Source organism: Odontesthes bonariensis, chromosome 22 (assembly GCF_027942865.1).
Source record: "Odontesthes bonariensis isolate fOdoBon6 chromosome 22, fOdoBon6.hap1, whole genome shotgun sequence".
NCBI lineage: Eukaryota > Metazoa > Chordata > Actinopteri > Atheriniformes > Atherinopsidae > Odontesthes > Odontesthes bonariensis.
Genome location: NC_134527.1, coordinates 8,213,191 through 8,226,223, shown reverse-complemented (window position 1 = coordinate 8,226,223; position 13,033 = coordinate 8,213,191). Strand labels below are relative to the sequence as shown.

The following is a 13,033-nucleotide window of genomic DNA, read 5'->3' as shown; positions in this document are numbered from 1 at the left end:
GAGGAAGCTGAAGAAGCCTTACAGGGTTGTTTTGATGCAACCGATTGGATTTCTCTTTGTAAGCCACATGGAGAGGACATTAATGCCATGACTGAGTGTGTGACTGACTATATAAACTTCTGTGTGGACAACACCATCCCCACCAGAACAGTGAGATGCTTCCCTAATAACAAACCCTGGATCACCAGTGAGCTAAAGGAACTATTGAACAGGAAAAAAAGAGCCTTTAGGGAGCGAGACAGGGAGTTACTGAGGAGTATACAGAAGCAGCTCAAAGTCAAGATCAGAGAGAGCAAGGAGGTGTATAGAAAGAAGCTTGAGAGTAAACTGCAGAGGAACAATATCAGAGATGTGTGGTCAGGAATGAAGAAGATCACAGGCCTCAAGCAGAGGGAGGATCGGATGGATGGAAGTCTGGACAGAGCAAATGAGCTGAACACATTCTTCAACAGGTTCAGTTCAGGAACAAGCTCACCATCCTCCCCTCCTGTTCCCAGCCAAAGAGACATCCCACCCTCCTCTGACCCACAGCTTTCCTGTAACATCTCCACCTCCACCTCAGTCATGGATTCTTCTGCTTCCACTAGTTTGTCATCAACCCAATCAGGAGATGCTGCTGTCCCCTTTGCCTCCCCCTCCCACTTTTCTGTTTCTAGAAGTCAGGTGAAGAGGCAGTTGGAAAGACTGAACCGGAACAAGGCTGCAGGTCCAGATGGTGTCAGCCCCCGAGTCCTGAAGGCCTGTGCAGAGCAGCTCTGTGGGATTCTGCAACACCTTTTCAACCTTAGCTTGACCCAAGAGAAGGTACCACTGTTGTGGAAGACATCCTGTCTGGTTCCGGTACCAAAGAAAACTCACCCTTCAGATATCAATGACTACAGACCTGTTGCACTGACATCCCACATAATGAAGGTCCTGGAGAGACTCCTGTTGACCCACCTGTGTAAGCAAACCAGCACATATCAGGACCCCCTGCAGTTTGCTTATCGCCATGGAGTTGGAGTTGAAGACGCTATCATACACCTGCTTCAACAAACCCACTGTCATCTGGATAAAGCAGGCAGCACTGTGAGGATCATGTTCTTTGATTTCTCCAGTGCATTTAACACAATCCAGTTTGATCTGCTTCGTCTGAAACTCCAGAAGACTCAGGTGGAGGCCTCAACAATCACCTGGATTAATGACTACCTGACAAACAGACCACAGTTTGTCAGACTGAAGAATTGTGTGTCTAACCAGGTGATCAGCAGCACAGGAGCACCACAGGGGACTGTACTCTCACCATTCCTTTTCACTCTGTACACTTCAGACTTCCAGTACAAGTCAGACTCCTGTCATCTACAGAAATATTCAGATGACTCTGCAGTTGTCGGGTGTATCAGAGATGGACAAGAAGCTGAGTACAGAGAGCTGGTAGACCGCTTTGTGGCATGGTGTGGGAACAATCATCTCATCTTGAATGTTAACAAAACAAAGGAGATGATTGTAGATTTCAGGAGAAACAGGGTCAGATCAAACCCTGTTTCCATCATGGGAGAAGAAGTGGAGGTGGTTGAGGAATATAAATACCTTGGTGTTCATGTGGACAACAGACTGGACTGGAGACACAACAGTGAAGCAATCTACAAGAAAGGACAGAGCAGACTGTACTTCTTGAGGAAGCTAAGGTCCTTCAAGGTTTGCAACAAGATGTTGCAGATCTTCTACAAGTCTGTTGTTGAGAGCGTCATTTCCTCTTGCGTCATCTGTTGGGGCAGCAGCATCAGAACCAGGGACCTAAAAAGACTCAACAACCTGATAAAGAAGGCTGGTTCTGTTCTGGGGACGACTGTGGAACCTCTGGAGACAATAATGCAAAGAAGGATTTTGCATAAAATCAAGAGAATTTTGGACAACCCTGAACATCCTCTCCATGAGACTGTTATCAGAAAACAGAGTCTCTTCAGTCAAAGGCTTCTTCAGTTTGGATGCAAAACGGACCGCTACAGGAAATCTTTCCTGCCCACAGCCATCAGCATTTATAATAACTCTTTGATTTAATTGAGCTACATCAACATTTAATTTCCCTCTGGGATAAATAAAGTATTTTTGAATTGAATTGAATTGAATGACTTGTGGCTAGTATGTGAGCCACACAGAATGCAATGCATGCATCCGTCATGTAACAGTATACTTGGTATTAGTTTCATTACTCAATTTCTAGGAATGCACATGCAGTCAAGATATGGTGAATCTGTTTTCGAATTTGGACAATGGAGAATGATCAGTGAGTTAGTCCTGAATTTTTCCACTGTTAATTATTCATACGTGCACATCCTCTCCACTGAGGATGTGTTGCCATGGCTCAAACTATTCTGGAGTGGTAATTAATTGGCGGGAGGACATGATGCAAAAATTACAATTATTCTTTTTTAAAGTGTCTGCTTTTCCCCAAATCATTATGTGGTATTAGATAAATATATAACTACTTAGGAGAATAGGAAATTCCTCTTTGAACATTGTGAAAAAGCATGTGAATTATGATAATTTTCTTAACCGTAAACAATAAGTTGTGTTGCCTAAATCTTACCAAAAGACAAATTCAAGCGTACATGACTTGCAAATGATAGTGGTAGTCTAAATAAAAATACAGGTCTGAAATAAATTTAAAAATCAATAATGATGGCTATTGACTTCAAAAGGAAACTAAACCCTAACTTAAAAAAAGAGTGGGTCAGAGTTTATGAAGTTTATCCATTACAAAACAATAAGCACAGATGAGGTGGATGTGGACTATTCATTATACATCATTGTGAATAAACACAACTTAAGGCTATGTGTGAATTTAAATTACTTAAAACTTCTTCAAAACTTATTGTCAATTAGAATCCAGCTATATAAAAGGAAAATAAAACACAACAAAATACAGAAATGCTGTAAGAGGCAGAAACTAGGAAGGAAGGAATTTTACATCAGATAAACATTTCAATAAGTCAAATAACTGATTCCCTGAAAATGACTTGGTCTGGATGGAAAAATCATTTTTAAAAAAAACTTGTACCTAGTTTCCCATCAAAATGACCTCAAACTTAATATTTTCACACAAGTTCTAGCAATAGATTAATAGAACCCAACTGAACAAATTGCAAACTTACTATACGCTGTTATTAGTCTATTGAGGAATATTATACTGGGACTCTCAGTTCATATAAAGGTGAAATTAGAGTCAGATAGCCTAGTTATACAGTCTGACTCATTTTCCCAATATGTTTGTGGAAGTGAGTAATGATAGAACTTTTTGTTTAAAGACTTTAAGATCAGAGAATGGAAAGCAGTAGTCCAGCATGAATATCTTATCCCATCTGCAAAAATCTCAAAAATTTGTGTCATGCAGCAACACAGCAACCCCTAAACATGCATATTGTTTGATCAACAAATGTCTGAAGTGCCCCTTCTGACAAATTGAAACATATCTAAAGTTTGTATATGATGAGGAGGAAATAGCACAGACTTTTAAACTATCTTGCACCCCTCTATAGTGTGACTTCATCTTGACAAGCAGTTAAAGAAGATATTGTGGTCTGGCTTTTTGTCTTTCATCTTTCTTTCTTCTAAAGAACAACAGCCACATAGATGCAGCAGCTTTAACACTTAAGAAGGTCAACAGTTATGCTGAGAAGTCCAAAGCATGCAAATAAGAACTGACATCTGTCAAGGTACAACTTTTTGATCTACTTTGTACAGATTTACATAGCTTTTTGGAAAAAGGTGAGCTCTAGCTAGAATCAACTTCCTGTTCACATACCCTTTTGGGAAATTAGTGTTTTACAACAAGAGTTCACAGATTGTGAGTCTGCTACCTTCCTGAATGTGGAAACAATCTGAAACTTTGGAGTAAGAATGGGTGGAATGCTGGTCTGTAGACAAGGGGGAGGAGAGATCATGCTTTCAACAATCACAACACAGATGTTTCAAGGACCCTGTCGTTTGACGGATGTCAGGGCTCATGTAGGGAAACATAAAACAGTCGTCTGCAGGGGAGACACTACGTCTTTGCAGTGGGAGTTTTGTTTGGTTTGACTAAGAAGGTCAGAAGTCAGAAGCATCAACTTCACCCTTCAACTTTTGTTTAGTTTTTAAGCATCTCACAAGTTGTGGAATAACTCCCAGATGAGTATGTATTTGTAATCCTGTCAAATCTATCAGAGAGAACTTTGACAAATAGCCTTTCCTGCTCTCCTCTGTGGTTACCGGGGAAACCACTGAGCTCCTGAAAACCATCCTGACCCCATATCTGAAGTGCTAGCGCATAACGTCCACAGTGACATAATATGATTTTCCACTGAAAAGTCACATGGCTTAACATTTAGATACATGAGAGTTTAGAGGACAGGCAAATTAAAAATCATTTGGAAAAACTGCGTCAGCCAGTCCATGAAGTAAAATACAAGTTCAAGAGAGAAACGTAAACTCTGGCACCTTTAAACAACATATCTTGCTTTGTATGGAATTGCCCTGATGAGGACTGCCCTTGCTATCTTATTCCTTTTCTTCAGTTTTTCTGCCTCAGTCTGTTCTTGTCACGTCTTACATTCTCTGCTTCCCACTTGCTTCATATCCTCATTTCATGACCCTCCACAGAAGCTGTGAATGGAGTAAAAGGCTGAATTTCTCAAGGATGGGATAGCTGGAGCTAAATTGCAGGCAAAACAGCTATTTGCTGTTAGTAAAATAGAGGTGAAAGGTGAATTCATAAAAAAAAAACTTAATTTCTTACAAGTGAAATCCCATCAAACGGGCTCTGATGAGACTGATGACTTTATCAGAAATTATTTATTGCTTAATTGTGCATTTACACATTAAGTGTGATTGGAAAATTAAAAACACACTAATGCAACACATTTTTAAACAAATTAGAGACAATTACTAAATTAAGGAATATTTATAAAACACCGCCCTTTGGTTCAGTTAAAGACAGATCCTGGCATCACTTGTTTTTCAGCACTACAGCATTTCTAAGGAATGCTCCAATAAGTTACTTTATATAATTATCAATACACTTCTAAAATAGAAAGGCAATGATTCGGGGAATCCATAATTAAAACGGCTTGAAAGACATTGACCTCTTCTATCAGCAGCAGTGCAAATGGTCCTCACACTCCCCCTATAGCATCAAAGACCCCCTGAGGTGTGTGGCAGTGGGTGGTAGGTAAACAGTGTTCTGGCCTGCTCTTGAGTATACTCAAATAAAAGATGCTCACACACACACATACACACACACCATTTGAGCCCCAGATGAGTTAACACTCATGAGGTAAGATCAAACGGACAACGACAGCAGGCCGCTACAATCAGTTAGAACCGACTGATAAAATAGAAACTTTGTTGTGTTATCATGTATCTGTGGTGGCATGTGTGGAAATGTGTGTGAGCGGGAACAGCCATGCAGTCATCAAACTGAGAGTCCAGGGTGTCTTTCAAGGTAATCTGCCCATTTGTTGTTTGCTTGTTTACTTTGTGTAAACACATAGACTAATTAGTTTTAAAGCTGGCAGTAAAGGTCACAGAAGGATCTGTTCCTTCAGGTGATGCCCCCCCCCCCCCCAAACTTTCAAGGATGCAAGGATGAGAACTCTTACCCAACTTTCCAACTGAAGACATGGCCAGCGGTATTTGTTGGAATGCATGACTAAGCCGAATGTAGCACTGACAAATGCAATCCCAGGTCTCTGCAGAGAGGGATGGCTCCCAAACTTTACTTCTGTGCAACCCGTGGGCGTCATTAGAGGTCCTTAGATACTTAGTAATTTCTTGTTTCTACTTTAGATAGAATGCAAGATTAGATGCAAGATTTTTAAGCTGCAGAAGGTACCTTTTAGCCTGAAGGCCAATTCATGGTATCGGCATCGGAGTGCTTGGACTGACAGGGGCTTTGTAGAAGCTTACACAACTTCATTCATATTCCAGTTTTGTCGGTAAACATCTGTGCATTCCATAAATGCTTATTAGGAAGATGGCAACTTCGTGTCAGCAAAAAGAGAAGCTCTTTTGCTGGCAGAACAATTAGAAACAATTAAAAAAAAAAGAAGAAGAACCTCATCTGTGTCCTTGCATGGCTTCTAATTGTTTTTAATGACAATAACAGCGAATCATTGCGTACAGCCTTCCCTTTAAGGCTACGTACATACTCATAGGACTTTCTGATTTTCATGCTCGTGTGAGGTCAGGATACTTTGTGAGTGAAACTGGAATCACTGGCAGATCAAGTTGCCACTTGACCTAAGGTGACTAAATAGACAGCTTTGCAAATCCCACCACCGGCTCATCAGTTGCTAGTGCCCGCTTTTCTCTGGCCAGATCAGTAGCTGGCGTCAGCAAGGACACAACTTCTGCCAGCTTCATGGTCCTCCTTCTCTTTCTTTTGACTGTTCCATACACAGGAGTCATCAGATCTTTTTCAGCTACAATACCCGAAAACTTCTCAGCAGTGCTCATCGTGGCATCCTTCTGTAGCAGCATGATATAATTTACTGATGGCAATCCTTTTCATAATGCACCTTGTGGCTTCCATCAGTTTGCATGATTCATGGCTGCAAAATGATTTCACGTCCAAAAAAAGGAGGATATCTAACCAGAACCTGCCACTGTAAGGGAATCAAACACCCTGCCCTAAACGCATTAACACTTTATTTCCTCTTTTTAAAGTTTACTTTATGGAGAAAATAAGAAACAACTAGATGTACTCGGCGAATAATCTTAACTTTTTATTCATACATTTTTTCAGGGCTATGGTGAACTGACTCCTACCAGCAGTAGACATAATCAAAGTGAATAGTTTGTAAGGGTGCCAAGTGTTTGAGGACTGGTTAATGTGTTTTAATAATTACTCAGACTGTCAACAAGTGTTGGACAACCAAAGCAGAGTACTGAATAAAGTTTTTTACAACGTTTTGGAGGGGTGGTTACATTTTGGAGAGAAACATACAATGAAGCAATCTAAAACAAAAAACTCTAGAAGCATTCTCTGAGCGCTAATTAGTGCGGAAAATTAAAATAGATGTCAACTTTTGACTCCCCACTACCCGTTGTTTTTCCGCTCACTCCCTCCTTACTGTACAAGAGTTGTTCTAGTCTCGGAGTTTGATAAAGAGCCCGGCTGTGGCGCAACAAGTCCCTCATTCCAGCCGCGTCCCAGTGCTCACCCTCTGAAAGGCGCACACTAACCGCGCGTCTCCTGCTGAAATAACGGTGCGCACAGAGGCTTCAGCCATCCGCTAGTGCCATCAAAGCCTTTATCTGAACCGCATGCTGCCTCGCCACGTCTACGTGGCAGGTAGCTATACTTTGATCATATACAGATGCCCACATTACACAAGCATGCATGTCTAAAGGAGACGGAACGGTCCCAATGAGTGTTTCTTCGCACGCTGTGGATCATTTGTATCTCATTCGGAAAAGAAAAAGAATTCAATACTTACAGTGATGTGAGTTCCAGTGAGAGTTGAGGGTAGGTGGTTAAGCTTACACCGTGACTGGTTCCTGAATGTCCAACTCGAGTTCGATTCGGGGTGCCTTAAATTCCTCCAACAGATAACTCAGACAGACTCTGCATGCGCAACTCTTGTGTCAAAGTCGCAGCATTAAAGACTCCAAATCCAATGTAGAGCCAGGTAAGCCTTTCATTTTATGTCCAAACAGAAACGCGATATATCCCACCAGTATGTTACTGTTTCCCTTTTTACTCTCTCTCTCTGTTTGAATTGCAGATTGTTTTTTTTTTAATTCTCTCCCAGATGTAGAAGCCTTGATGCTCCCTGCTCCGTCTCCGTGCCTCTCTGCGCTGGCGCGTCTCTCCCCTTCTCTCACTGACCGACTGCCACACACACTACACGGGACGGGACCTTTGTCTGCATATGACGTCACTCACACATAAGCACGCAGACGCGCAGTGCAAAGAAGAAAATAAAAAAAAAACTTGCCGCATTTTAATAAAAAAAAAAAAAGCTTGTGTTGGTAATAGAAACCACACACTAAAAAGAATTGTGTTCATTTTTAACCCAATTGCGGTGTTGAATATGGACGAACCCATTTTTTGAGTTATTTTAACCCAACAGGTTGGGTTAATTTTTTCGACCCAACTTTTGGTTTAAATATTCACAGCAACTACAACGTTGGTTTACTTGCATGTTGCAAAACTATATTTAACTGAACAAAAAATAAATAAATAAAGAAGTTGAGTGAATTTCGCTCTTTAAACCGAAGACAGGTGAAAATTTAATAGCAACAAGTGCATTTGGTTCTTCCAGCTGGCTTTCTCTTATTTATCTATTTGGAGAATAATAAAAAAATAAATATAACATGTAAATGTCACGCTACCAAAAGACATTCCTAAAGACTTGTTCTTTCCCCTCAGCACCTAATTGGAAACACATTTTTTTTCAGCAACTTGTTAAGAGAGAGACAGGAAGGGAAAGAGGGGTGGAGTGGAACAGAGAGACACCGAGGGACTTAAAGTCATATTGTGTTCCTAACCAACTGACCCTCGACATAATACATTAGAAATATTTCCTCCTGTCTGCTGGCTCTGCTCTCCGTGAAGGCAAAAGCTTCTCATGTGAAGCTCTCAAGTTGTGAGAAAGCGTTGGGTAGGCACAGTTATGTCTGCCAGCTTTACACCATCTGTGAGCACTTAGTGAGGTGTTTGGACTAAACCAACCATGGGCTGTGGAACGAAATGGAGCGTCAAAGGCACATTGTTGTGAACAATGTAACATAACTTCATATCCTCAGACATGACCCATTTAACAACCGCCATGCATTATAGAGTATATATGTGATCTGACTACACAGTATTGGGCAAAAATGGTCAGTTGGTTGATTAAATAGCCCCTATATGGCAACCCACTCAAAGCAGGACTGTTGCAGCTCCAATTTGTTTTGCACTTGTGTTTGTAAGGTGTTTGACCAAAGTGATGAGTAATTTCCACTGTCACTGCTTAGTATTTTTCTCTTTGTGTCTCTGAAGGTTTTTTTCATGCAGCCTGTTCAAGGTTGAACTGTGGTGCCTTTGCACACCTGGCCATTTTGGTCAGGTTTGTCAGGTACGAAGGAGCAATGGGGAGTCAAAGCTGATACATCCGAAGCAGAGGTAATCGCAGAGCCCCATCAACAAGACTTTTATTTCACCTACTGACAATGTGCGTGATGCTAGATTAAGGGTTAAAGTCTCACTCCAGAAGTTATGAATCCCCAAAGAACTCATTTGTGTTTTTCAAAAGGTTGCATTTCTTTGAATTTGCATTCGCTGCATTTGTTTCTTGACGAACTCCCAATGGCCTTAAAATTGTCACGTTCATGGGGTTTTCCCCATGTTTTTGGTTTTGTGTTTTATTTTTATTTTTATCATGCTTAGTCACGTCTTAGTTTAAGTCCATTGCCATTGCTTTTTTCTCATTTCCTATGCCAGGTCATTAGTTCACTCACTTCACCTGTCCAGCGTTCCCCAGCTGCACTCATTTGGCAATCACTCAGTTCACTATTTAGTTTCCATGCTCCCCTTTCATTTTGTGAATTTGTTCTCCGTCTTCACCTTTCATTCCACGCCACAGCTAAGTGCTTTTTTTTTTCTTCTTCTTCTTTCTTTCTCTCCATGTCATGTCATTTGTTTTCGTCACAGTATATTCACGTTTTATTTCTCACAGTTTAGTTTTATCATCCGGCCCAGCCGCGCCTTTTTTGTTAACCGTGTGTTTTTGTTGTGAATAAACCAAGTTTTTACTTCTCCCCATTGGAGTCTGCATCCATGTCCTGCCAAACCCACACCTGACAAAAATGACTTTTGTCAGGTGTTATTCCCATTCCCATTCCTAATTCCCATGTTTATTGTATCTGCCAGCCCAGGGCTTTATTGTTGGCTACTACAGACAGTTAAAACTTGCACTCGAAAAAGACATGGAAGGGGAGTAGGAGATAATTATAACCTTAGTTCTAGCTAAACACTGAACGATGCAACAATTGCGTTGCGTGATGATAGATACATATCCAACTTCTGGGGCCACTGTACTTACTGCCGAGGTAGCGAAATAACTCCTTATGTCAGACGTCGTCTTTTTCTTCTTTGGAGGCGACGTTGAGGCTCATAATAATGGTCAACTTCAAATAGAAACATGTAGGACTGCCGTTTTAATGCCATAACGAGACAGATGCGTCCACTTCAGCACCACCACTTCATGGACCACTGCTTCTGCGTGAGGCTACCTGGCCAGCACGTTCTTGCAGCCAATAGCGGCACTTGTCGTCATATCTCCGAATAAACCACGGAATATCTCATATCATAAACAAAACAGCTAATTTAAAATTGTTTTTTTTATTAATGCTACCACTGTGTAGTATAATGAAATATTAAAGCTAATCACTGTAGATTTTCGCTACATTAAAATAATATGGCAAAAATTGGTGGGGACTTTTTTATATCCCTTGAATATTGGTGGGGACAAGTCACAACTGTCCCCATATAAAATTACGCCCGTGGCGCCACAAGCAGTCCAGGCAGCCGACCACAGTCCTGCTGAAGGGCACTAATTGTCAACGAGAGCAGGACAGAGAGAAATAAATTTAAAAAATCAAGTTATCTGTTTAAGGACATGCCCAGATAAATAACTGGAGCAGTGTCAGACTTTCTAATTATGATTGAACTGTATCCACATCTGTTGTAGTTCAACATCTTTAGGGAAGATATATGAACGCCTACAGAATCTGATTTTATGCTATCACAGCCATAAAGAGAACATGTCAGGTATGTGATCCTCACACCAACACCATGGCACACCTGCTGCTACTGTCTTCTCCATGTAGCTTTAGTAACTACTGCTTATAGCATGTGCTAGCTCACAGTTTCAATGGTTTCTTACAGGTCATGCAGATCAGCTGTAAAGTCCCACCCAGTGAAAAATCAGGATTGGTTTCTCCAGTCTTCTACTCTCAAGTCGATAAGGTCATACGGGCTGACAGTAGGTGATGCTCTGCCTATTCACAGCCATAGCATTGACTCAGGATATGTCCCTTTACATCTCAAAAACATCTTATGGAAATGGTATTGAGGCTAAAAATCTTTTACTTGAGGATGACTTAAAGTTGTGGATGTCGATATTCCTAAAAGTTGTTACTGCTGGGTTTTCTTTCCAGCTATCTTTGCCTGTTAGGCAGAGCATGAAAACCCAACCTCCACAGAAATTGGGAGAATTCCAAAATCAATAAATGTTGTTTTTCTTTGTCTGTGAAAGATGAATTGGCTTTGGATTAGTTTTGGCAAAAAGATCGAGTTTGTTGCAAGTGTGTTACATGAAATCAACCAAGAAATTCAATGTGTTAATGAAAATAAATGGGGCATGTATCAGCATGTCGTCTTTCATGCCTTGTAGCTTTACCCATCATAAGTCATGGTGGGTAAAGTGATTATTTCATCCGACTCTGTTGCTATTAATACAGTTTGAAAATCTCTCCAGTATCTGAACATACCACAAACTTCAGGATGACCACAGTATTTAGTATTGAGTTTCTCTTTATGGTTTGGCCCACAAAGTGAATCATAACATTACGATTCTGCCAAAAAGGAACAAAAAAAAAGTCTAAATTACTATTTTATGATCTAAGATCAAAAATAGAAAGTCCAGTTCATGGAAGCTGAAGTTCAGCCGAGGTTGGGAGAGGAATAGAAAACAGAACCACAAAGAATCCACTGATGGGGGAAATCTGTTTGCTTTGAGGGATTTGTCAAAATACTCGCACAACCGCCATGCTACATTTGTACTCGTGTTGTTACAGAAGCTCCTCTATTTCACCCCAGTCAAAAAGCCCAAATTTAAACCTTGGTGTCCCACAATGGAAAGCAAACATCTACTTGTTGACCATAAGAGAATCCCACCTAAGGGGGTCGCTTGTTTTGCTGCTGGAAGATGTATGCTTGCTGTATAAGCTGTAAAAGCCACTTCTATATGATGATCACACACTGTGTTTGACTTTGATGGTGAACTTGCCATACTGAAGCTTGATCCCATATGTGATTTTAGGCTAAATTAAGCTTTTTGAGTTTGTTACCTCATGGCGTTAAAATATGAAAAAACTGCTGTGAGAACCTGGTATAAAGAGTTTCATAGTTGCTTGAAAGAGTTTGTGAACACCTTTTTTTCTCAAAACGCTCTTTACTCTTAAAGTGTGTATTGATGGTCACCTAAGTCACAATTATGGACAAACACAGTTTAACTAAACAATTAAGACACAAATAGTTGTACCTTTCATGGCCTCAGTGGACACAACTGATCGTTGGATGAAGTAAGTGAACTTTTGGATTTAGTATCTCAAAGACCCTCCCAAAGCAGCAAAAGCCTCCATTTGATGTGTGTAGCTGTTTATGTGACCTTTACAATGAACAAACGTTGTTGAGTTCATCTGTATTTCTGAGATGTTTTGAATGAGCAGCCCTTTTCACATCATACCAAAGCATCTCAGCGGCGCTAAAGTCTGGACTGACTTCACCATTCCAAAACAGGTATTCTATTATCGATTTACGTATGTGCTTCAGATTACTGTTTTGCTGCATCCCCCAACCCGTTTTGAGTTTCACGTCACGGACTGCTGCCTTGGCTTTCTCCTGTAAAATCTCAATCTCAATAATACAATTTTGAATTCACTGAATTATCGCAATAAGACAAGAACCAGAGGTACCAACACGTTTTACCAAGATTTCTACTGGGCTGTCTTTAAAGTGTCTAACTATTGTACAAGGATGGCTCAGAAAGTGTAGTGTATGTGCATTATTCCACAGCTGGATTGCTAAAGCAAATAGACATCTTGATTGGAAATGCTTTTTTAAAAACACGTGTGGATCAGTAGCACAAACTAAATGGATACCTTTCAACATGCCACACCCACAGTGTGATACAACATCTGGTAGCATTTACAGAGGTGTTTGTAGTAAACAAACCTACATAATTGTAGGAATGCAAGGGAATGGTGTATGTCTTAAAAAAAAAGTTCTCCTTGCAAACCAGACAAC

General features: G+C 40.6%; 1 protein-coding gene across 1 annotated transcript in view; it reads right to left on the bottom strand.

Annotated features, from left to right (window-relative positions):
- Nucleotides 1–7,851, bottom strand: part of lpar1 (lysophosphatidic acid receptor 1) — a 41,035-nt gene extending 33,184 nt beyond the window's left edge. The window contains exon 1 of the mRNA XM_075455723.1: nucleotides 7,458–7,851. The gene's annotated coding sequence lies outside the window, so the exon portion shown is untranslated. The remainder of the gene's footprint in view (nucleotides 1–7,457) is intronic.
- Nucleotides 7,852–13,033: the final 5,182 nt, after the last annotated feature.